General features: G+C 38.7%; 1 protein-coding gene and 1 long non-coding RNA gene across 12 annotated transcripts in view; one reads left to right on the forward strand and one right to left on the reverse strand.

Moving 5' to 3' along the window:
* Window positions 1-27,620, reverse strand: part of LOC126926236 (uncharacterized) — a 420,584-nt gene that overhangs the window by 230,533 nt on the left and 162,431 nt on the right. For 5 of the 11 annotated variants that reach the window (XM_050742484.1, XM_050742483.1, XM_050742493.1 and 2 more), the window contains one exon: window positions 7,691-7,810. The exons of 3 other annotated variants lie outside the window; for them this stretch is intronic. The gene's annotated coding sequence lies outside the window, so the exon portion shown is untranslated. Of the gene's footprint in view, window positions 1-7,690; window positions 7,811-18,940; window positions 19,308-19,839; window positions 20,628-27,620 lie in introns of those variants that run through there. 3 more of the 11 variants (XM_050742488.1, XM_050742486.1, XM_050742487.1) reach the window with 3 other exon arrangements.
* On the forward strand, window positions 17,143-18,257 carry LOC126926250 (uncharacterized). The gene is made up of 3 exons (XR_007714440.1): window positions 17,143-17,283; window positions 17,384-17,458; window positions 17,967-18,257. It is a non-coding gene; the product is annotated as an uncharacterized LOC126926250 (long non-coding RNA).

Raw genomic sequence — 27,620 nt, forward strand, 5'->3', positions numbered from 1 at the left:
AATAGGAGTTTCCAACTTTAATAAATATACATAGCTTCGAGTTTCATTGTAAAAGATATTTTGTTCGAAGTTGCAGAATCCTGCAAGAATAAATAGACAACGTCAGGTTTATGCAAATTCATGTTTGTTGCCAGAAGAGGCAAAGAAGTTGATCAAGATCCGTGCTAGAGCTTAATATTAGCCAAGATTAGTCCTGGCTAATGCGTCAGTTAACGAATAATAACCAGGTACTTAAGTAGAGCTTAAGTGGCAAGAAGACTCTTTGGTTAGAAGACGTAAGGACGAGAATAATGAGACGGGCAAACATCTGAAGCGACGTGAGAGATGGTTGTTGTTTAAGTAAGCGAGATGGCTGCAGAAAAACGTCGATGAATAAGCCTATTGGCGCACAATATCGTACGATTTACGCAGCTAAAGTAACCAGACTATGTACGATCACTTCAGATGTACAGTTCAGAATGACGTAAGATTTTGGCTGGAACGTTGAGTGTGAATCTCACTATAGCGTGAGAATAGATTATCGAGTCGTGTAAACGAAGCGTCAAATATCTTTCTCCTGTACCCTAAGATAGCAAGATTAATACTGGTTAGTATAACTATACATTATAGTTCATAGTTGTGACAGGTTGTTGCCGATATGTTTGGCGACCAGACAGTTTCTCAGTCTCGAGCCTCAGTCTCGAGCCTTTCCAGTTCTTGAGTAAAGACTCAAGAACTATAAGAGACTATAAAGACTCAAGAGACTATAAAGATACTATACTATATACTACTATACTATATATAGTATATAGATACTATACTATATATAGATACTATACTATACTACTAAAGAGACTATAAGTCAAGAGACTATCTTTATAGTCTCTTGAGTCTTTATAGTTTCTCGAGCCTTTCCAAGTCTTGAGTCTTTATAGTCTCTTGAGCCTTTCCAGGTCTTGAGTCTTTATAGTCTCTTGAGTCTTAATAGCCTCTTGAGACTATAGTCTCTTGAGCCTTGCTCATCTCGCAAGTCATCTGGAAACTCTTGATCGTCTTTGGTGTCTTCCAAATTTCGATCGTGCTCTGTCGCAGAAACGACGATCGGCCACTTCGCTTTCTTTCACGTTGGGAAGCGAAGAAGATAACGAAGAATGGGGACTGTGTGGCGTATTTTTTAAAACGTTCTTCCAAATACAGAATTTTCTACCTCGCGTCTCATTCGCAGCATCCCAAGTAGATGGACGAAGCAAGCAACAAGATACACCGCGTATAGTCGTAGCTGTAGAACCTCGACTGCGGCTAAAAAATCATTTCCACTCTGAGATTCTCAACTCTCAAATTCTTTTTCGTCCCAGGAATGTGCAATATCCCGCATCAACACCTCCGAAACGATCGAGACTCGACAGATTGCGGAAGACCCAAGATCGGATCGAAACTTTCGAGCGTCTTGAGGTTCAGCAATGGCGATCGAAACGACTCGAACTTGCCAGCAATTTCGGATCCCATTGCTAATCAGTTGACCCAATGAATCGACTAATCGAGCCTCGATCGAACGCGGTGTATTGGTCCGGATGAAAAAAAGCTCGTAGCAGCTGGAATGTGGCAGCGCGCGCGCAAACATTTTAATTGTTGCCTTCCTCTCTGGCCACGTCTGCTCTTTTTCCCGGTGGCCGTCGCGACCAAAAACGCGGACGGATGTCGCGCGGTGAAACGGAGCCCGAATTCACGCACCGGCGAATACTTTCGAAAATGCGTGGCCGCTCAATCAAATCTCGCGAAATTCCTCGGCCGTGCCATAAAGGGATTGCCTCCATTCGCTTCATACCAGCGTGTCCCTGGCAGCCGGCGTTTTGCGAATCGTTCGACCGTCCAGCGCGTCGCCGTGCACGTTCGCTCGCTTTTCGTTCGCCCGACGAAGAATCGTCGCTGGTTCTCGTCGTCAACCATCGCGAAACATAGCAAAAAAGGTTGAAACAGGAGAACAACGACGAGAGGGCGACCGCCGCTTGCGACAGTCATTAAGCACTCGTCATTAAGTACCGCTACTGATTCGCATCTGCGTAGATTAGGCTACAATTAAGTTAAGCGAAGAGGGACGCGTCTGCGAATTTCGCTGACATCAAGCCGTTGCTACCAGGTAGCACAAAATTGCTGATCCATATGTTCGTTAAGTGGCAAAATATTCCCATTGAAACTGAACATTATTTTGTCGTTTGAATTTATTTCTGGACCTACACTACGGCGTATGGGTGTGTTTGCATACTTGCAGCAATCAGGTCAAACTATTGCCGCTTTTATTGTGTTTGCAACGCTGTGATAGAAGAACGTTTCTCCGCTGTAAGTTCTTTGCTCAGAGCAGAGACACTTGAAGTCAGCCCAACTTAATCACTTAATTTCATTCGCCTTATCGTTCATTCTGGTTAACGTCAACTAGTGTTTTCTAGGATCAGAAATTCCAGGCCTAATTTCAGAAGATTTCTAGATTGCCTGGGATCAGATCACAAGCGGGAGTCACATCTATGAGCTTCGATTGAACTTTATACATTTGAGATCGATGGCTGGTCGCTCGTCGACAAGAGTCATTTTTCTCGAGGATAACTTTCCATCGGATGCGCCTATCTGAATTCACAGGGCAAAGTCGTGCACAGTGGCGTACAAAGGAAGGTTTACGAAATAAGAAGTATGAAATGTAGAAACTGCAACTTCTTCCATAGCTAATTATTTACAACAGCAGCATATTTACAACGAACTGAAATTTCGAAATAGAAATTGAGGAATATTTCGCAAGAAGCGAACGACCTATTCGCGTTAAAGAAGAATTCTCGACTTACTTGATTTTTAATTACTCCAATTCACGCAACTTGATCAATCTGAACGAAGCTTTACGATCGCCAGCGGTAACAAGCTTGCATCTGCACGTTATTGAAAGCGTCAGCAGCGTTTACCCTTCGACCCTTCGTTTCGTATTTTTTCGTGCCCCGTCGATCGGCGTTCTTTCTCCTTTTTTCGCCTCCTTCTTCTTTTATTTCACTCTTTCTCCTGATTTGCTTATTCCTGATTGCTTTGTTGGGTTCATTGGAGGGCGGCTCGAGCGACATAACTCTTGCGGCACTTTTTACAGCGTCCACTTTGAAGCTTGTTTTTCGCCAGTTTCAAGAGGCGTTTTCCACGAACGCGGCAATTTTTACCGGCAAGTTGCGTCGCACTCTGCATTCGCTGGTTAATCAGCCTGATACGATGCGTGTAACGAGACAAATCTACGGATATGCAAATGTTTATTATTGTATTTCTCGTTCGGCATTGTCATTTGTGATTGATTAAGCTCGTTTAATTATACGAAGCTTCTTTCCTGCAAAAAATGGATCGCTTCTTTGCCAGAAAGGTAGATTACGTTGGAAAATGTATCGTAGGATTATTGACATAACGATCACCGTGAAACAGACTATTCAATTAGAATTATTTAATTTTTATTCCACTAAAATTCCACTATATTAAATATTAATTTTATCGATAAGTATACGACAATTCTCAAATTTCCAGCCGTTTTCCATTAGCTTCCCAATATCATTAAACCCTCCGTCTGCATACTGGGTCGTCCACGAACCAACAGTTTCGCGTAATTTTTCATTTCTCCCACGTTTCTCTCGAAACTTTGCTTTCGATTAAACGACGAAAGATTAGAGTAACAAATAGCAAGAAATGCTATTGCACGATATTCTAGAAACTTGAAAAAGTATTTGAGAATTTTTTAAACATAAAACAGCGCAGAAATCCAAGCTGACAAAAGATAACACCGTCGCGCTTGACGACAAATCTCCGTTTAACAAGACGATTAACAAACTTCATTTCCAACGCTGATCTTCCACCAAACGTTTACTTATTTCACGCTAATGGCAAAGCATTACGACTCACACTCAGAACCACAGAGATCTTGCTTTTTCCAAGTTATGCGTCGGGAAAAACAGAAAATTGAAGCGCCGTAAACACGTGCACGTGTGCAATCTATCAATAAGCGCATCGCCACTGTGTACAGAATTTTACACTTCTAAGTGAACAAAAGCTAAGAATAATTTGCGTAATCTTGTATTTACGCGCGTTCTGTATATTTTTACACTTCTGATTTCCTCGTAAATGGATAGACGTGCGCGGTCTATTGCCGGACAAATGGCAGAGAAAAATACGGAAAACAGTAGACGACAAAATGTAGCTTAAATGTAGTTTGCGGGTCTTCTTTAGGAAAGTGGGATCCGCGTGAAAGGAATATGCAGCTCGTACGCGGCCAATAATTATGAAACTAATCAGACTTAATGCGACTGGTTGCGTGACGCGAGTCGAGTTATGCGACGCTTCGAGGAATCGGCGATTTCCATCGCACGATGCGACCGCGAAATACGATGGCATCGATCGACGAATTCGCACGATTCTGCCGCACTCTGGCAAAAATGGAAATGTTAGCTTGTCCGAAAAGTGCCTTTCTTTCGCTGTCTTTTACGACAACGCGCGTGGAACCAAGTCTGTGAAATGTCACGGTGTGCATCGTACGTAATTCGACAAAATAATACAAAACAAAGAACGTTTATTATTTCCTCGTGAAACGAAAGAAACTTTCCGGACAAGCTAACACCTGGCTCGTTAAACGTAAAATCCCGTAACTTTTCCGAGAAGAATATCGACCGAATTACGAACGAATATACGTTCGATATGTTTCGATCATTGCGAATGAAAAGTTGTAATTGAAAATGAAGGCCGACTCTTCGATATTTCAGTATCGTGACTGGATATTTTTTAATTACAATTACAGTATAATTAATCGGCAACATATTTCACGTGAATTTTATATCCATTGTCCTATCAAAATGGGAAATGTAAGTTACCGTGTAATTGTCTTTGTACAGTCCGGACACGTTTGTGAAATCCGCCATTCCAACAACAACAACCTAATAAAAACACATTTCTGTCTTCGTTTCCCTCTTTCCAACCTCCATCCCTTTTCGTTTGAAAATCTGCCAGCATTTTACAATTTCCTCGCTATCTTTCCTCAACTTCTATTGGAAAGTATCCTTTGAAAACGTATGGCGAATTAAGTACTATCCAAGTACTACAATACCATAATCAACTGCGTAATAAAGCTAAACCTAAAGGCAACTTAAATTAAATTTCAGCGCAGAAAGTAGACAGCGTTGATAACGCGAGGTACCCTAATGTTCGCGCGTATTGCTATCATAGAAAAAGCTTCAAGTTCTACGTAATTTGATTTATATCTGATTAATATCAGCATATGCAGACTATTATTACCGTTGTCCTGCTATCGTTCTAACTTTGATAGAAGACACCTAAATGCCCTTTGTCGATAAATCGGAATCTGAGAAAAAGAATCTCCCTACCAAAAATCTCTGCCAAGCCATTTCGTGCGTGCGTGTGGCCAAACGAATGAATTTTGAAACAAGTCGCGATCGCGTGTATCGCCGATCGAAAGTGACCGAAGGCTTACAATTAGTAGGCGAACCGATTCGATTAATGAATTTTCTCGGACGTTAATTTCACATCATCGAGCGATTTAGTTAACGAACCTGGCGGAGCGTTAATCGTGCTCATTTTACATGGATGTACACGGGGACAAAGAGCAGGAAAACAAGAGAAACGAATGGAGCCGGAGACAATCGGCACCGCCGGGTTTATTTTAAATCGAACACGAGAAGATATCGCTAGCTAGATGGCTTTCATCGATATTACATATCGATTTTGGCAATGCTTCCTTCAATAGATGTAATTAAGCTGCATGTAACGCTGTTTCCATTCGCTTTTTCAATTGTATCCTCGCGGTCTTGATAGCCGCTGTACACAGACAACGAGCAGCTGCGTTTGTATTTCGTTTGTCGCAGCATCTGTTAACGGCGCTGGGATAGTTAGGCGAATAATTTCAAGCGCAGTGTTAAATCGCAAGTATACAATTTTTTGGAAAAGGGAACGCTAAGTCAGAAGAGGAAAATTTATGATACAAACTGATTGGTAAAAGGTGCAGACGAAATGTTGCTTCGAGTAACAGCGAGAAATTATCGTTGACAATTAGAAAATTGTATTTCCAAGGAATTTTCAGAAACGAATTAAACAGTCTTCTCGATGACGAATATTTAGCCAATCGGCAAGAAGATCTCAATGTTTTAATTAGTTTGAATAAAGCTCGTGCGTGACGCTGTGTTATAAAATACAGGGTGGCGTAAAAGTATCGCGAAATACAGTGACAGCTTGTAAATGGTGTGCAATTAAAAAGTATGAGCTTTGTATGCGCATTGCGTGGATTGCTATGTGCATCGCATAGATGTAATAAACGTTGGCAGATATTAATAAAAATATGGTCTTTATACGCAGACTGTATGCACCGCCATGCACGTATTTGCAATTGTGTGCATATGTATGTATTCACAGATACTGTAGACGTAATATGACGCACCTTTTTCCCCGAATATCTAGTTTCTACCATCTATTTCGCCACATTATACGTCACAGATCGTCCTTGTTAGAAGAAGAAGAAGAAGAAACAGCCGAATGAAATTTTAATTCACAAATCCGTGGGATTATTTAGCAAGATGCATATTCTGTAGCTTACGGGGAAATCTCTCTGTTAAAAGCGTTTATTTTTTTAACAATGACACACGCCTAACGCGATGTGCAGGATCCGAGTGGGTGCACTTTGTTTAATTTTGATTTCAATTGTTTGGATTTATCTACCATTCCATGTCATTCTTCTGTCCGGAGTCTGAATCATGGTGAGATATCTGACTGCATGCACCTATGGGATCCAGCTATGAGGAACAGCGAGTAATTCCAACGATTCTAATTAAAAACTCTAAGAAATAGATGCACCTTGATATGTTACGACCTTAAGATAGCCACAGTTAAAGAAGAGATATGCAAATTGAGTAACAGATATAACATGAGAATGAACAATCACCAAAAGCCATTGGTTTCTCGATTACTTGACACGACGGATCAGATCCGCAGACAAAAAGGACAGCCTCTAGATTTAAACATTGGATTCGGCTAGAATCAAACATACGATAATTATTCATTATTATTAAGAATAATTTATTTACAATCCTCAATGATAATTGAGTACAATAAGTCGACCAAATTAAAAAGAAGAAATTATTTCCGCAAAAAACGACCCTCGCTTTCGGTTACCTGGAAGATGATATTCCACTGGAGATAGCCATTATTATTTATCAATTAAGTTGGACAAACTTGCCAAATGTCCAGCTGGACAAATTGTAAAGTAGAGAATACTTTCGGTTACGGCGATCTGTAAAAATCTGTAAAAAGACTGCAAAATGTCTTGGCCGAACCAGAGGAAAATTTGAACATTCCAAGAGATGCACGCTATTCATTCCGCTATATTCCCAACAATCAGCAAAATAAGTTGCTTCTATTTGGGGAAGATAATCCATTGGTAAATAAATAAATAAATAAACGAGTTTTTAACAGATACCGAGCTTCAGAGAAACAGATAAAGTGTCTAATCCAGAGATGATCCTCTAATTATCTTGGTCCTGACATTTTCAAGCGTCCAATGCTATCGCGATCAACGTCCCTCAGAGTTTCTGCTCGATGACAGCCCTCCGTCATTGCTTCTTCATCGAAAGATAAGAGCCGCGTAGAATAAATAATATCTGGCCGTGGTTGGCGTTAATGAAACGCTTTCAATGAAACTTACGCGTGCAGACCGGCTCTCTGTTGCTTCTTCGACCAATCAGCGGCTGTTTATTCCGTTGCAAACAAACTTGAACGTGACTGGCGACTACGTCCGCTGTGGATGGTGTGGCAGGATTTTTCCCTGAAACCAAATTACGTGATACATTTTACGAACAAAGATAAGAGAAAGAAAAGTTGTACAAACATAGGATAGGAAATAAATTCTTTATTTGCTATTTATAACGCGAGGAATATTCGTTTCGAAGTGTTTACCATTTACCGAACGTCCAATGGCACAAACTGTAAACGCAAACTACCGAAACAAAGTAACTAGACGACAGAAATAAAAAGAAGCTACTTTCGCTTTCGTGTCTCGAAAATAAAGACAAGTCGACCCACATCTTTCGTTCGAAAGTCTGTACAGGCTCGCGCTTCTTTCGGACCATTTTTCCATTCTTTTTATCGTCTGCGTTGTGCAACCTATCGCACGATAATGCCGCCGATATAATTCCAATGATCAAGTGTTACTCATACAACACAGTTAATATATTCACGAAGGTTTTCCTAAGCTTTCCCTTTTATTTTCCATACACTCGTCCGATGAGAGACATTTGGCGTATCGTTTCAACGGTCGATCAAATAATCTCTATACTTCGCTATACTTGCGTACGTCGCGAAAGGAAGATCTGTCGTTAGAAACATGTTGTTTAACACGGGAGGAATCGTAGTCCATGTGATTATTAATTATCGTGCGCGATTATTGCGCTGGCGGACGCAGGATAGCCGTTAACGAACGGTCGTGAAAAATCACACAGGCAAACATATACAGACGCGGTGCAAATATTACGGAAATTTATTTTTGACGTAAACACCTTTCACGCAAACATTTCGGGAATTTGTTTTCGATAGCAGCGCGGCCCACGACCGACCCCTTTTCCGAGTTCCATATACACACACGGTGAATTCATTTGCCTGCGATAAACTGAATAACTCGATATTTTATTGGGTTCCATGTAACGCAAATTTGTCGAGAGGATCGAGCCGAACGAGACCCCGACACGCGACCGATGTGCAACGACGAAAAATTGCGCGCCGCAGAAAGCCGAAAAATTAGACGATGGAATTAGAAGCTTCTTGGGCCGTAACCAGGCGGTCGTTTCCGCTTTTCCATTTTCCTTGGCTCTGGACGATTTTTGCCAAAGCGTTTCACCGCGCCTGTTAAATATCCCGATACGAGTGCGTATAATACGTTGGCTAGTTTTATCGCAAGCGACAGATTATCTTTTCGTACGTAAAACAAGCGTAAGAGACTTCGATCAGGACGAAAAATGATAAACAAACAAAATAAACGATATAACAAGGGGAAGGAAAAAGGAAGATTGTTGTTAGGCCACGAGGAGCTTTGAAATTACTCGAACCTCTCTCGACATTTTTATAATTTCCTATTCAACTTTTAAAGTTTAACCGATTAAACTATAACTAAGCTTAATTGATATTCTAACGTATTTCGATAGGTTTGGAGAAGATTACGTGAATAGAATCGATTGTGATTTTGTTACTCGTTGCATGTTGTACCTCGTTCATCGCTGTTCCTTTTATTAATTTCTTAATGGTCTTTTATCGATATGTTTCTGTTAAATTCTTATCCCTATCAACATCCGATTGGTTTTATCGATACATTTACGAGTTGATGTTAATAAGTTATTATTATTGGTAATATAATTTAATTAAAGAATTACCCATAGATTATTTCTAACCTTTTTTTTTATTTCTCAGACTATTGCAATGAATTCTCATTGAGAATTATAAATAAAATTCCTAACTCATCGATATTAATTTATAGATATGTCGATAAAATCGCTAGGATATTGATAAAGGAAATAAGAATAGGAACAGGAATAGCAATATAATAAATATATCGGTAAAATCATTAGGATATTGGTAAAAGGGATAGGAATATATGCAAAAATAAGAATAGGAATATAATAAATATATCGATAAAAAATATTACGATATTTAGCATCTCTACTTTGTAAGCAAACTGGGTCATTCAAATGATGCCTGATTTGTCCACTATCTGAATATTCTACCTCTTCTAAGCTTTTCAACGATCTGAAACAATTCCAAGATACCGATCATTGTTTTTATTTAGTAACTGGTATTTTATGATGGCACGATACTTCCAGTAATGGAACGAACATGATAGTTATTTATGGGATTTCTGCGTATGTAACTGTTTAGCACCTGGTCTAAAATGAGCAGTTACGGTAAATTACATGGAGTGAGCTGCGCCAAGCGTTGCAAAACCGTTGCAAAGTGAGAAAAAGATGGGCTTCTTTTTAATTGAAATGGAACATGGAAAGATTGAGTTCGAGTGAAACAAATGTAAACTCTCGCAGGAACAAAGATCCCATTGGGCAATTTTTTTTTTTTTTTTTTAAGTGGCGCATTACCTTTGCGTTGTTTGGACAGCCGTTAGCGAATAGTAAAATTTATTTGGAAAAGTTACGACGCCGTATACACTTTTCGCGCGACATCGAAAAATAACAAAAGCAAATACGCTCTGAATTAAAGATAGTTTTATTAGATGTATATTTGTCAACTTTTTATTTCGATCTATGTATCTGTGTATTCGTATCGTTTAATTTCTTTATTGTTGCACGATTTTTACGTTGCATTTTGTTGCAATAGAAAATTCGTGCCAATAAATTTCAGCGTCGCCGAGACCAAACAAAATAAACCAATTACGCGCGTGAATCTAATTAATCAGTGCACAAGTAGCGCATTAAATAGGATTTTATTGAAGCAGTGGAAATGTGTGAGTCGTAATCATTTTTTTTTTTGCCTCGTATGTGTGACTCATAATATTGAATAACTCAAGAACACGATTCCCTAACTATACGTGCACGTCGAGCAATACGTTTACACAAAGAGTAACATTGATACTTAATTACTTGAAACTAATATTTATTGCCCCATGCGCGTTTTATTGCTGCACAGCTCGTGATATAAATACGATCATTAAAATAAGCAGCATCAGCGATTTGGAAAGGATGCAATAAATACTCTGGTAAATGTCAAACGCCACTTATACCTCAGCTGCGATACTAATTTACGAGCTAACGTGTTCCCCATGTGTTAAAACTCATTGTTTTGAACATTGTCGTAAGAAAAACTGGAAAATGAAATTCTTCCCATGGAGGAAGATAATACGTGAAGATTTTCACAACAGAATGATACAATAACACGTTCTAACAGCTGACAAAACTGTACAACACAACAGATTATTCAGTACAGCTTGTAGCTTCCATTGTTTTAAATATTGTCGTAAGAAGAAATTCAGGAAACAACTTTCTTCCATGGAAAATGATAATATGCGAAGATTCTCGAGAATAAAACAACTTTTACAATGCAGATTGTTCGTCACACGCTGTTTTTCTTTATTGCTCTAAATATTATCGTAAGAAAGAATTAAATGGAAATTCTTTTTGGAAGATTCTCAGTAATATGATAATAGAAGGAGCACATATTGTCGTAAGAAAAAATTCAGGAAACAACAACTTTCTTCCATGGCAAATGATAATACGTGAAGACTTTCAACAACATCACAACAGAATGATACAATAACACGTTCTAACAGCTGACAAAACTGTATAACACAGATTATTCAGTACAGCTTGTAGCTTCCATTGTTTTAAATATTGTCGTAAGAAGAAATTCAGGAAACAACTTTCTTCCATGGCAAATGATAATACGTGAAGATTTTCAACAACATCACAACAGAATAATACAATACACGTTCTAACAGCTGACAAAACTGTACAATACAACAGATTATTCAGTATAGCATGTAGCTTCCATTGTTTTAAATATTGTCGTAAGAAGAAATTCAGGAAACAACTTTCTTCCATGGCAAATGATAATACGTGAAGATTTTCAACAACATCACAACAGAATAATACAATAACACGTTCTAACAGCTGACAAAACTGTACAATACAACAGATTATTCAGTATAGCATGTAGCTTCCATTGTTTTAAATATTGTCGTAAGAAGAAATTTAGGAAACAACTTTCTTCCATGGCAAATGATAATATGCGAAGATTCTTACGAATATAACAATTTTTACAATGCAAATTGTTCGTCACACGCTGTTTTTCTTTATTGCTCTAAATATTATCGTAAGAGGGAATTAAATGGGAATTCGTTTTAGAAGATTTCCAGCAATATGATAATAGAAGGAGCACATGTCTTAGTTGATGAAACTGTAGAGACCAGCTTGTGCAGCGCAGATTATTCACTGCAGTGTTTAATTTATTATCACGTGCTTAGAATCGCAGAAACTTCCTCGTACTATAAAACGCGTCGTAAGGGAAACGAAACTGCGGAGTAAATAGCCATCAATATGCACAATCAGCGTGGATCTCTGCTCGGAATAGCAACTTATCATCCTTTTTATCACTTGTTCTTACTCATACGGAACTATCAATAGTTTTATCGTCGTACACGCGACACTGAACAATATTTCTGAAATCTTACTAAATCCTATTATATCATTTCGATAGTAAACTGCGAATTAAAAATATATACCGTGTAGGTTTGTGCCAGGTTTTGTACCCTATAGATACGAACAAAATTACTATTTGACGAAGCAGTAAATTTTGCAAAATGTGCCCCAGGACGAATTGCAAAGTATATGGAAAATGAAGAAAATAATATGGCTATAAATCGTACTTCAAACTCTATGAAACTGGATCGATCGTGCTAATAACGTCACGAGCCAAATAAGTGCGATCGCTCCAATTTCTGTAGATCATCTTGCTAATTGTAATAGTAACGTTTCTCGATACAAAATTTAACTTGCTCTCGCAAATGGACATAAAACGTATTAATAAAATACATCTATTTTAATTTTCCCAAAGATGTTGATTTGTATCAGCAATTACGTTATATCGGCTCGATCTAAGTGCAGATTAATTGTACAGTATCGTATTTTAATTTTACCTTACACCATCTATATTCAACGCGTACTATTTATTCGAGTTTCATCGTTTTCCTGCTTCGTTTCTTTTTTTCATTCTTATCGCTTACGAGAAAAACGTTAGCAGCGACGAACCTGAATACTCTGCATACGTATATTACGTACGTAGCATAAAAAAAAAAATAAAAAATAAAAAACCAGTTCGTCGTTTGTGTTAGAAGGCTCGCACAGTTCTTGGACTTCTTTCCAACAGACAAACCCGGTCGATTGCGTGTAACCGATTATCTCGTAACCTCGCAAACATGTGAAATCACTAATTATGTACTTTCTAGATGGCCGCTAATGGCTTTATCGTTAATGGCGTCGCCTTAAAATAAACTCGTGAATAAATAAACAAAGAGTCGCGGTTTGCCAAATCGACCATAAGCCGCGCGCCGTAATAAGCGCGAGCGTTGAGAATTTTTCTGCCAAATGATGACCCCATGTCCAGTCGTGGTGGCGGCCATTTTGTTAACAGACCGTGATATGACGTCACGTGGCCTACATGATAACCTCGCTTTTGCCTTCCAACGATAGCCCGTTTCTTCGCGCTTTCACGCTGATATTTTATTACCAACCAAGAATCATCGCTTGGAAAACATCTGATGGATCGAGAAGCGGTGGAAAAAATTGGCCGCTCAAGCGGCGAGTTGCTGCGCCGCTGGTGATAACCTTGGCGGGAAATTTGAACGCCAAGCGTCGTGATTCCCTCGTAACGTTCAAAATCAACGATGAAATTCGATCGAAATTGTATGTGGATGTATCGAAGATCGCGTTACGATGAAAATTAGACCTGAAAACTCGGTAAGAGAAAGTTCGAGTTATCGTCGCTTTTCGAGCGGACAGGGACTAGATGGCAGGAATAGGAAAATCAATTGCGCGGCTTTATGAGTGACTATACACGCGACCATTAGTATTCTAGGATAGCTGAACTGGTTTCTACGTCTCGTGGATCTTTAAAAATACTTCTTGAATGTATTACGTTGTACGGGATTATTATCTACTGGGTGGTAAATATCTTAACAACTTAACAAACAAATATATTAACTTGAAAAATATCGTAATAACAACAACCGTTATCCAGATATTTTCCAACAGACGAAAATAACTCTCGCATGAAGCAAACGTGATAGAACGATCACTAAAATGACGAGTAAAAATAGAATTAGTAATTTGTAATGATAATTGATTGCTTGTTAGCTGCTCGTTACGATTTATTACATGAAAATCTGTGTACACGCGAAAGAGTTGGCGGAAGTGGCACTAAAAAGATGTTGATATCGCGATCTCGTTACGATCCTCCACAACCTTTGAAACGTGGAAAACGAAGCGGAGAGCGAAATAGAAAAACCGATGAGCTTGTAACTCGAACTAACTATTATTGACTTCGACGATTCGCCTGGGAAACTACTCGAAAACTATCCGTTTCCGTTTCACGAATTCCCGTCGTTTCTGGTCAAATATTAAAACGCGCTAAAATCGCTGAAAAGCGTTCCGGCTCGACGCGGTCCTACGAATACGAAATTATCAGAGGCAAGTAGATGAGATATCGACTTCTCTGTGTCTATCGGCGACTACCTCGTGACTTTTCGTAATACGATTCGCCATTTCTGCGTGAATATTACAATCTCACAGCAGTGGCTCGCTGGTCATCCTTAATTGCTAATTTCTTTCCTATCGCAGTTCAATTTCGCGTCAAGTAGAAACCTTGTTAGCGACAATAGACGAGAATCTGCTATATATACGTGCGAAATATTGATATTACATTATACGATATTTATCGAGAAATCTGGCTTTCTTCGTAAGTTTCTTTTTCGTAAATTTCTTTTAGAATCCTTCTCTGAGTCTTATTCAGAGTCCTTCTCTGTTCACGGTACTATTCTATTGCTTCTAGTCTATTTCATAATCAAGTTCAATATTTCACAGCTACGTTCGATGTACGTGTATTTAAAAAAATTAAGTTCAAACAAACTATGTAACTTCATTGTCGCGTTTCATTGCTTCCAATTGAATGACGACTGCCGATACCGATAATATCGACGCATAATTTTATTCCCGCTACCGTGTGCATCGATATTCCACCACCTATCAATACGCATCGATGCCAAATGATCGATACGATTCAGTTTGTACCGTCATCGCTCGATCGCCCAAGTAAACGTTCCATCCGCGATGCCGTGATGGCGAAGAACTATGAAAATCGATGAGCGACCGTAACTACAAGTGACTATTCGCGGAATCATCGTCCGCCGGTGGAGGAAGGAAGACGGTTGCAGGCAGCAGCTGAAGAATCGAGACCGCTGCGCAGAAACCGCGGCGGCGGCGGCGGCGGCATCGTCGTGGCCTCATCGACCTAACCTACTTTAGCCGAGGGACGCCTGCACGAGGGCGACGGTGGCGCCGTCGCCCGAGGACGTCCGACGGCGACGCCACAAACTGTGTATATCTAACGGCCGTTCTCCAACGTCCTCGTATCAAGCTCCACCTCCTCTTTCTCCTCGCTCTCCTCTCCGCTCTTCTTCCAGCTCACAGTGTCTCTCCTTCTCTTTTTCTTTTTCTTTTTCCTTTTCCTCTCCTCTCCTCTCGCTCACCCACTCGCGCTCTCACGTTTCCTCGCTCTCTCTATCTTTCGCTGCTTTTCCTTCGCGCTCCTCGTCCACCCTTTCCTATATATACGTCAGTACGTATGGCCTGGCCGCTTTTTCACCCTAATCGCGACGACCGAAAGCACGGCGACCTTCTTCCCCGTAGCCAACTGAACAGACGACGATTCTTCCGGAGACGAGAAGTTTGCCAACGATCGACACAAACCGATGGATGTTCCGCGGCAGTTTCGCCTGGGTTCGCGTGGCAACGATTCCATCGACCAGGTGCAAGATCCTCGCTAAGCCAAGATTTTCCCATTGTCCATTGGTAGCCTGCACGGTGTTGGTTGTGCCGTTAGATTGTGAGAATTTGGTGAGGCGATTTGAAGATTTGAGATAATCGAGCAAATCTCCAAAAATGGATTCTGGAAGTGAACGTTCGGCCGCGAGATTATTACTTTGATTGTTGTTAATAAAACTGTACTATTTGACGAGAGGAACAAGTCGCCGTCTGAGGGTCCATGTAACCCTATTTTTGCCCGTAAACGATACACTGTACGAGATACTTAAAGACCAAAGCTAAATGATTAATAATTAAACGGCCAACAATTAATTGCTCGGTCGTATCAGCCTTCCATCAAACTGATGATAGATACGTAGTATCCAAACTTAATGTTCAAAGAGATATTGCCAGCTGTTTGATCGTAGGATACTTAAGTAGGTAATACACACGAGCTACTGTGAATACTATGCATTGAGCACGTAATTCAGTATCGAGTACTGTACGACGTATCGACTGAGTCTATCATACGTATAATAACAGTAATAATATGTACAACGTATTGGTATTAATTTGTTTCAACAGATTCTTCTCGTGGACTTAGGAAAAATTAGTTGAAACGAAGAAATCTGTAAAAGGGAAATTAAAATTTGTACATTTGTACAACATTCCCACAAATTAATAATCTGTCGCACAATCTGGGTCAACTATCACACGTTTCGTACGAACTCAGCAGATACTATGCTTATGAGTGCAAGAGTACTCACGTATGTACTTATAATTTATGCCATTCATATTTATCGAACAATCTGCACGAACTGTAATATTCAAGCAGTCAATGAATCTTGTTAATTCTAAGCGATCTTCATTTCGGCCAATTATAATGCTCATGAACCTCGAATAATAGAAACTTAATAACGACCAAACTCTTCTGTATTTCATGCGACTATGCATTTTCAAACTTCTTTCAGCATCTCATTAAACAACCGATGGATCTTGTTAATTCCAACCAATTTTCGCTTCAGTCGATTAAAACACTCATCGAGCCCGAGAATAAAGCAAACTTAATTTCAAAACAGGATAAAAAAATCAAAGCTTCCTGTAAATTGCATCTAATCTTTGTCTCGACCAATCTCCATACTCGTTAACCTGTGATTAATTAAAATATACTCGTCGATCTGGACCGATCGTGAAAGAGGACGAACCAAACGCAACGAGTTCACGAATTTCGTCGAGTATTTCCTTCTAGTCCTACGCTACGGTAATAAATCCTTTTCTTTTCTTTTTCTTTTTTTTTTTTTTTTTTGTGCGTTATCGAGAGTAGAATAGTCCAAGTAGAATGGCGTCGCTTCGGTCTGCGACGTTCCACGTTACGTAATAGGGTCGGGTCTGCGTGAAAATCTTTGCCAAGAACAAAGAACATTGACTCGCTGGCTGGCTCGTATCTTCAACGCCACGCGTATCGAACTGGACAGGCTCTCGGTTATTTAGACGTCCAACGACGAGCGTACAAGTTCACGGAAGTTTCGCTTCACGGCGCGGAGAGCATGCAGACTGATCAACCTGCGGCGTTCCTGCTTTACCCCGCGTCATTCTCCGCTTCCAGCACATTAAATACGACGAAACGAACCGCTGACTCACAGTGAATCACCGATCCTAGGCCTTGCGGCTGCGAGGGGATGATCCGCAGACATTCCGCGCGCATCCCAGGAATTAACAGAGCTCGTAGGTAACTGATAAAATACGATCAAATGGAACAAAGTAGATACGTAGCGTAGACGTGATACTTGTTCTTTCTGCGTCTTTTCCTGTTATTCTTCTTTCTTCAGATTCAGAAGCGTTTGTCTGGGATGAAGGATCGTACGCGTTAGGAACGTTAGGAAATTCTCATTTGACTGTCACAGGTAAAAGATGCGCCCTCGGAATCGTCAGAAATGGTACTGTTTGTTGCTAGTTATCCATACGATTAGTTATCCATTGGTGTCGTCCACATCCGAATCTTGTTAATATTTTTCTGTCCCTCCACTTCATCCTCCCTTCTGAGTATCTTGGTAACTCTTCTTTGGCCATTTTTCTGTAATGTATGTTATATTTGGATTCCCTTATCCTCTCTTCTGCTTCTCTCTTTCTTCTTTCTTCTATAACTTGGTTTACTGTCATCCTTTCTTGCTTCCATCTGTGTCCCTCCGTTTCTCACCTCTTCTAGTCCCTTCTTTCTTTTTCTTGCTCTTTCCCCTTCTTGGCCATTTCCCCAGTTTCTCTCTCGTTCCTTCATGCACTCCTTTACTAGTTTCTTTTTTGATTCTATGGCTTTCCCTTCGTACCTTGTTGCGCTTCTCAATGATTTTTCTTTGATTTCTGTTAGCTTGCATTCTCCTATCGATATATAATTAAAATATAGCACACATTTAGCAAGGAGAAACGCCATCCAGCAGTATGCGGGACGAAGAAAGAAGATGAGAAACGTAAACGATAAATCAGACGAGAAAACAAAATGGATAAAGATAATTGAGAACATTTATTACAAGTAACAACTGCTGGCAACGATCAGGTCCGTTTTAGAATCATAGAAAATATCAATTTTGTTATCAAGCTCGTCGACCGACATACGCATTCGATTAACAGGATTAAATTTACCGTAAGAGGCACGCTGTTGTACAAAAAGCGTAAATGGAAGGCCCGCGAGGAGCATAGATTTTAAACTATTCGAGCATTGCCGCACGATTTATGCCACCAATAAAGACATTAAGAAAAAAGCAAAATGTCGCATATATGGTGCGCCTTTGCTCCAGAGTTAACAAATTCAAAATGGCAGGAATAGTCGTACGCGTATAGTTTTTAAAGTGAAAAGACACGAGACGAACTATATCAATCGCTCTGATGGCTTATTAGCAGATGATGAGAACGTTCGTGTGTTTAAGTGTAAGTTTGATATATTTTAATATATTTATTATATTATTATTTATATTAATTTATGTTATATTATTATTTTAATATATTTTATAATCACATTTTAATATATTCTTTGGGAAAAGAAAGCAGAAACCAAACCAGTACACAGCGCGTAAAATATGAAATCGAATTGAACGAGTCTATCTGTTATTAATATTGCTTTTAAATTAATTTATATTACTATGAGTTGTTAAATAAACGCTTCAAGTTTTATGGTTTCTTTGCGTTGATCCGATAAACAGACGGTGTTCTTATCTAGCATTAGTTTGTCGTTAATTTGTACAGTTTAATGATCATCATACGTTCTAAACACAAATCGATCAAAGTGTCCATAGAACTAATTACCATTTGCCGATGTTCATAACGCATTTATGGCAAACTCAAATGTGTGAAACGTACAGAATAGATATAAATGTGTGAAATATCTATGGTACTTGTTACGTGTGTTTAGGTGATAAAACAAATTTCAATTCAGCTTCAGTTCTACCAACGTGAACGTGAATTTATGTACATCTTCATGAACATCCTTAATCTACCAATTGCCTAATTTCATCGATTCCAACTGGTCGCGTTATTACGTGGAAACAATTCCTAACAAGTCACAGCTTCCGTAATAGCAACAACAAATCTCGATTCAGCTTCAATTCTACCAACGTAAACGTGAATTTACATACATTTTGATAAACATCCGTGATCTACCAATTGTCTAATTTCATCGACTCCAACTGATCGCGTTATTACGTGGAAACAATTGCCAACAAGTCACAGCTTCCGTAATAGCAACAACAAATTTCAATTCAGCTTCAATTCTACCAACGTGAACATAAATTTATGTACTTCTTCATGAACATCAGTAATCTACCAATTGTCCAATTTCATCGATTCCAACTGGTGGCGTTCCACGTAGTAACGTGGAAACAATTCCTAACAAGTCACAGCTTCCGTAATAGCAACAACAAATCTCGATTCAGCTTCAATTCTACCAACGTAAACGTGAATTTATGTACATCTTCATGAACATCAGTAATCTACCAATTGTCCAATTTCATCGATTCCAACTGATCGCGTTATTACGTGGAAACAATTGCCAACAAGTCACATCTTCCGTAATAGCGAGAACAAATTTCAATTCAGCTTCAGTTCTACCAACGCGAACGTGAATTTACGTACATCTTTATGAACATCAGTAATCTACCAATTGTCCAATTTCATCGATTCCAACTGATCGCGTTATTACGTGGAAACAATTGCCAACAAGTCACAGCTTCCGTAATAGCAACAACAAATTTCAATTCAGCTTCAATTCTACCAACGTAAATGTGAATTTACGTACATCTTCATGAACATCCTTAATCTACCAATTGCCTAATTTCATCGATTCCAACTGGTCGCGTTATTACGTGGAAACAATTGCCAACAAGTCACAGCTTCCGTAATAGCAACAACAAATTTCGATTCAGCTTCAATTCTACCAACGTAAACGTGAATTTACATACGTCTTGATAAACATCCGCGACCTGCTAATTATCTAATGGCGATCTACCAAGCTGGTTGGAAAAAAAGGAGCAAAAATTGTTAGCAAGTCACAGCTGTTTCGTAATATCGAGAAGAAATCTCCGTTCGGTTTCCGTTTCTTCGATTCCACCGACATAAAACCTGAATTTCCATATGTCTTGATAAACATCCGCCGCAATCAGCTAATTATCTAATCGACTGATCCCGAAGCGACCGCAGTTTACCGAACCAGTTGGCGGCAGCAACGAAAAATCGCCAACGAGTCACAACTTCCGTAATATCCATAACTATCTTCAACAAATGCAACAACATCTCGTCGTAATTAGCGGATATCGCGCGCGATATCGATAACAGGTGTCGAAACAGGTAGCTGCACCGAGAAATCGAGATTCCAGAACGGCGATCTCGGTCAGTCCTGTCGGATCTTTCTACCACGGGCATTAAGTTGCGCCGCGACTGGCCAGTTAGAAAACGCGCGATCCAGGCGCGCCTTCTCTTGCAGCTAACGCTTGAGTCATACCGTGAATCACATACTCCACCATCTATACACATCCGGCGGTGTGCCGTACGCTTGCAACGGTTTCTCAGGCGAGTTAATTTCAGTCGGTATCGCCAGAGTATTTTATAGAGAGCATTAGCGTTCACTGTTCGACCAACGTACGTGTTTTTCCTCTTTCGTTGGTTCGTGTCAGAGCGACGAACGGTGGTTCGATCGTTCGACGTTCTCGTACCAGCGTGGACGTTACTACGAGTCCCGTTACCGTTATTTTTTCTTTTTTCTTTTTCTTTTTCTTTAGGGGGCTTCCAAAGAAACGTTTCGGTCACGGTCGAAAGTGGAGGAATCGAGGAACGCTCAGAAGAGAAAGAGTTTTTACGTGTCTATGCATTGTTTGGTTTGGTTCGTTTTAGTTTTCCGATTTATCGCTAGTTTGAGATGCTTTGATTCGTCGATAGCTACGACGACGAAAATCGTGAATTTCATTCGGTGTAATAAATCAACGTACTGTGTATAGATAAATGTAACGTGTGAAATCTTTTGTTCCTAATGTTCTTATTACAAATCCTAATTGTTTCAGGGTTGACAGAGAATTTTGTAGAAATCTATGTCAAAGTTTGCTGTAAAAGCGAGAACTGGTCGTGAGAGGAGAACCGACCTGAGTCTGAGAACTGGTCGAAGTTGCTAATTCCAACAAAATTAAAAACGTAGGTATTCTTGCATCAAGCTACAGATATTTCTCCAATTCGAATGTAAGCAGCCTTTTTTCTAAATCCTTTTTTTTAATAAACATTATTAAAAAGACAAATTAAATCCTAAAAAGTGTAATTGTTCGATTGCTAATTTCGATAATTTGCTGTTCGATAATTATAATTGTACAATTGCTATATATAAAAATGGGTTTATTCCTTGATAAAACTATTCCTTCGTTCCTCATTGACTGATAATAGTTTCATAGAGGTCAGCGACTATTTCTAATTTCGAATATATTTCAGGTTTCTATATTCGTCCCGATTCATCACTAGCTTGATTTTAAATTGCTTAAATTCAAGTAACGTGAAACGCTTTTGTCAGTGCGAGGCTAATTAACCAGAATCGATATTCTAAAATATTACAGGATATTACAATATTACTATATATTAAATTATTTTATCATACGTGTCCTGTCTCTCTATCTATTCCGCATTAAACCAGATTTCATTTGAAATTTCATCGCTTTCCAGTCTTTCAATCGCGAGCGACGAATTAAACAATTGCAATCGATCGAGCAAATTAGCCAGGTGAAATGAAACAGCACGCAGGTGGACAACATATCCGACAAATAAATTCTAACCTTAACACATTCTCAAGAAATTCCTATATTTTTATACTGCTGTAATTATCCGCAAATTTAGCTTTACGTTTATAAACCAGTAGAGAGCCAAGAGTGAAAAATTTCTAAGCCATCAGACTGAAACAAACAGATACGATATAATATTCCGACGAAAGAAATCTGCTAGAAAATGAAATTTCTTCGCCAGAAAATTCTCTCGTGGCTCCTTTTCTCTTTTTTTTCTGTCTAACAGCTCCCTCGGTGCTATTAAACGCGAACAACAAACTGTTAGTTGTTCGCGTTGCCAGTGAATCATCGTTCGCGGTAGACGTAAAGCGGGAAATTGTTGAAGCGTTTTTCCAGACGACTCGATCAACGTTATCGGCTAACGCGTGTCAAGAATAATAACCGCGTTTAGGGGCACGTTACGTTGGACGTGATTTCGCGCAGAAATTCGGCGCGTGAAAGCAAGACCGCCTAAATTTAGAAAGTAGCCAGAGAACAGGCTTCTAGCTGGCTGCTAGGTTAGAGCAACTTTCATCGCAGAGCCACCAGCTCTGTAGCACTCAGGATGTTTCCTTCTCGACAAGTCCACGCTACACGACTTGTGTTTTAAACGTTGATTATTATCCTTGGGAAAAATAAGACGTCGGACGAAACACATTTCTCTGCTGAACATTTGAAAGCGGACGAGCTGCTTTTTTCTTTCAACTGTACAATTATTTGCGACGTTCGGGTACAGAGCTTTGGAATATAACGAGGAAACGTTATAAAAATTGTTGCAAATGAGTCGTACGAATTTTTTTTTTACCATAAGGTCCTTTTCCGAGGACTCAAATTAGAATCTAAGTCGTATCTTTGCGCGGTTCAGGAAAATGAAAAATCCTAACGTGTGTGTTATTCAACAGCGTGAAATTCTGTCAAATGCTGTCGAAGGTGGATAATAACGTGGCAGGAAAAGGATTATTTTTATAAATATGTTGAAGTTTCCTAATTATGGAACTATCGGTGTAAAATCAGTCGCAAGAGAGTTGAATTTTAATTCTCGACAGCATTTTAGAAATTCGGAACTTCTCTCTCTCCCTCTCTCTCTCTCTCTTTAGATTTCTATCGATAATTGCGTAATTAATAATTATCGTTTAATAGGAGAAGCTGTTTATAATTAAAGGAGTAAATGATTTTCCTAATAGATCGTTTAGAAAATACACTGAAATGCTTGTAATTGGTTTAAAATTAGCTGCGAAATAATTGGTGGTTAGACGAATTACGATAAATCGTTCGTCAACTGTGCGCGTTTACCTGGAATTATTAACTTAAGCTGTTCGATAGCGTGAAATTTGCGCCGTCAAATGTGGATAATAACACGGCGGAATATCCTGAATAGAAAAATTATTCTATTTGAAATTACGAGGAAGCGTAGATTTAAATGACTATAGAGATAAAGCTACTTTCAATGTTTAATATAATATATGCTGTATAACACATTGTATATATTTTAATATATAATCGTCGAATATTTTAAAAAATTAATTCTCATTCAAACGTCTACTCTCAACACAGGTTTCCTATGAATCAGCTTTTTAATAAAGAACAATTTTACAAAATACGTGTTATTCCTTATAAATCAGCAGCCTGTGCATCGCTATGATGCACATCTTTGCGATAGATCTTAATTAACGTATTACCATATATAAGAAGTTAATTTCAAAAAATAACTTCAAAGCGTGGCCAACAATTTGTATAATAATAGTTTATCGGAAAAATTACAGTTTACCGCTTATCGATTGCACACTGCAACGCGGATTAAAATCGCTTTCCTTCAAAGAGAAACACAAAATCAATGTAGCCACAGCGTAGCATCGTATTTATTATATCACGCTTATCAGGTAAATACGTTCTTTTCTTTTTTTTTCACGTCGAAAATGAATGGTACGGTGTATCCTTCAAAGACAAAATTCTCCCGGCGATGTAATCGAACGATTATATAAAATTGAAATTTATCGGTGCACGTGGCAACGAAACAAGCATCAAATATTCGATTTGAAATTGTTATATCGTGGCTGTGTTAAGATAAGACATATTGACATGAGAAATAGGTGTAAAAAAATTTCGCACTTTCGTCCCACCTACACGTCCAACTCTTTTATAAAACATTGAACAAGGAAAAATTGACATCTAAATATTGGAGAGGTCTCGCTCGTTGGGAATAGAAAATCGACGGTAAATCATAGTACTTTTTCTTTTTTTTTTTTTTTTTTTTCCCACCGACCATTGCATTCGACTTTCAACGACCACCGAAACGTCGGTATCACATAACAGTACCGCAATTTTTTCTTTCTTTCTGCCTCCTCTTTCTTCCTTTTTCCCACCAGTTTTATTTACGATTCGCTCTTTATTTCTATTCTTTTTCATTCAATTCCCCAGCAAGTGAAATATTTCGTCCGGATGTGCTTGTACACTTTTTCTTGCGATACAAATTACGAATCATGTTGCTCGAAATTTGAAACGCCGCGACATTTAGCAGCATGGAGGACACGTGCATTAAATTCCAAATTCCAGCTTTCAATAAGCTGCACGCTCCATCTTAAACACGTTTTTGTACGTGTAACTTTCGCCGGCGAGTCAGGAAATTAAAATCGAATACGAAGAATTCTCAGTCTGAGAAGGACAAACAAAATGATGCGCGGAGAGGTAGAAAAATATTTCTTGCCAGAAGAAACGTTTAGAAGATTTGGCGACAAAATATTATCGCGATTTATCATGCAATGATATAATAAGGGCGGGTCCGATAAAAGAGAATAGAACGATCGGTACAAGCGTGAAAATTACTAAATTTCCCTGCTGCTAGTTCGATGGCACGCTAAACGACTCGCTGTCCACCAATAGACAGATAATAAATTATTAATCACGCGGTGACGCAGAGGAGCGTGCCGCTTTGTTCCTGACAGATTCGCGATATTAAAATCCTACTCGAGTGTCTTTTTCATCAGATTAAATTTCCATCAATGCCTCGTGCTCGAAAGTCTGGTCGCGCGACACGCTGATTTATTATGCTCGAGTACAACTCGCCGGACCACGATGAAAATCGCTTCATTTCGCTCGTTAGAAAAAGAATCGACCAGCACGTTTTATTATCTGTTACTGTCCACTTTTACATCTCGTTAGGCTATCAAAATTCTAGACAGAGAAAAAAGAAATACAGAAGGCGGATAGAACTGCCAACGAAGCGAAATGCCAACGTAAGTCGAAATGAATAACGACGCCACGTATGTATAATGTAATGTGATTGTAATGCAAATGAGGACTGAGACTTGTCATTAACAGACTGTGAATTTTTACAGCTGTTTATTAAGCAGATTTAACAAGACAAAAATCTATTAAACGAAATTTTGTTAAATTTACGGTTCATATGGCGGATATATGTAGGTGCCAGCTAAATTATTGTATTAATGGCGTTGATCAGGACGATTTCATTTCTTTGAGTATTACGTTTTTATATCCAAGTATTAAGACATTAATTCCAGATTCATCTATTTCGTTACGTATCGAATTGCGATAAAATTTTATGGTAAATTGAATAATGTATTAATCAATTACCTTTATCAGTTGTCACATTCCTAGATAACATCGTGGTCAATAATGTTCGTACATTATTCATTTACCTTACGATGTCACGTCTATGTACGATAGAAGATATGTAGCAAAATAAATATCGTAGATGTAAACAGCTGATGTGTATTCATTACTTAGAACGTTTGCCTACACGTTCCATTCATCAGCTGTATATTAAATATCTCAGACAATTTCCTGTAATTAGTTAATCCACTTTTCCGACCTACATCGTTTATTAATAAAACGAATCGATAATTTAGAAAATTAATCAACGTTATGCAAAGCAGCAGACAACTGATCAACATTTCTCAATTAATATTTCAAGTATTGAAATTGTTCTTTTTTCTTCCTTGCTATTTCCACTTGCTAATTGGATAAAAATCTTTCCATCTATGTTTCAAGTAGCAAAAATCTCCCTAAGCAATAATAAATTATTGAAAAAATTAACTCAACATGCGATACGATCAGCTGACTCGTTCGAACCAACATTTCTCAATTAATATTTCAAGTATTGAAATTGTTTTTTTCTTCCTTGCTATTTCTACTTGCTAATTGGATAAAAATCTTTCCATCTATGTTTCGAGTAGCAAAAATCTTCCTAAGCAATAATAAATTATTCAAAAAATTAACTCAGCATGCGATACGATCAGCTGACTCGTTCGAACCAACATTTCTCAATTAATATTTCAAGTATTGAAATTGTTCCTTTATCTTCCTTCCTATTTCCACTTGCTAATTGGATAAAAATCTTTCCATCTATGTTTCAAGTAGCAATAATTAACTTCTTTCAAAGTGATCAATCCATACTTTGCAACAATGTTATTCGCTTCTCAGAAATGATACGAAAACAGCAATTTCCTCAAAGCACACGAGCGTGTTCCTTAATTTTTAATCGATGTTCAACATCTTTCCAAGCATGGAAAATTTATTCCAACGATCGTGTCTTATTCCCCGATTTTATGATCAATATTTTTCCACAAAAAAAAAGTGTCTTCGACTATCGACTAAAAAGAATTATGTTACAGTCTGTGGGAGGGAAAAATAAAAGGAGAGGGGAGCCGACTAAATAGCTGACGCGCGTACCTCTGTTCTCATCATACGAGGAAGCTAAATAGACTATCAGTACGGCGCATCGTTCGCGAATAGAGATGCTACATGATAACGTAACCAACAGTGGCACTAACGGTAATGGTAATTTATCGATAACGTTGCCACCCCATTGTTATTCGACACGTAGGTTAGCGTGCGTGCACCTACACGCCAAAACACATACGCTGGGTTCACACGCGTTCACGTCCACCGATGTATACGCGGCCCATCAATATTAATACCGTTTGTTAACGTGTTTTCTATCTTATCAATTACAGCAGTTAACAATTTCCAGCCTGTGTCTGCTGGTTCGTAACTGGACGTTGCATTTTTTATGCCTTGGCAATTTTGGTAATCGCCAGGACGAAAATTGAAGATGACTGTGATACAGAGATATCGCGTTTTGCCAACAATCAACGATATTGTTAAAGATTATTTATCTGGTAGATTGCCTTTGAAAATTTTATTTCCAAGCTTATCTTTCCACCGACTGTAGCTCGCCTTGAAGTATGTTAACACATCATTGGTGTTACGTCCCTGAGGATATCGTTGTTTATTACATTTTCTTTTTTAATTTGGTAGAATTTTTACAATCGATTCTCATTGATAATTATAACTTGGATTATAACAGTTTATAGTATGTTTGGTTGTAGTTGAGTCTGATGCTTAAATCTGAAGGGTAAGGTCTTTTTAGTCTGCGGAAACTAATTGATTTTGGTGGTTGTTAGCTGTTACACTATATCTGTTACTAAATTTGAATATTTTTCCTTTAATTGGTAATTTATTGGATGACACAAATACATTAAATTAAGAACTCTAGCAACTACTCTAGGCAATACTTTACGAACAGTTTCAAAAAGACCAACCAATTCTTCAAAGAAATAGAAACACGTTGACGGACAATTTGTTCAGTCTCTTGGGAGAAAATTATCCCAGCGACAAAGTAAACTAAGATTTGAAGTTTCAAAGCTCGCGCTGTCCAGCACCGCGCAACACCAAGCTGTAAAAGTCGACAAACTCTAGCGATCCTATTCTTCCCTCGTAATCTTCGTCCTGGCGCTTGTAATATCCTCGCTTAACCGTATCCCGA

This window comes from Bombus affinis, chromosome 17, assembly GCF_024516045.1.
Source record: "Bombus affinis isolate iyBomAffi1 chromosome 17, iyBomAffi1.2, whole genome shotgun sequence".
NCBI classification, from domain to species: domain Eukaryota; kingdom Metazoa; phylum Arthropoda; class Insecta; order Hymenoptera; family Apidae; genus Bombus; species Bombus affinis.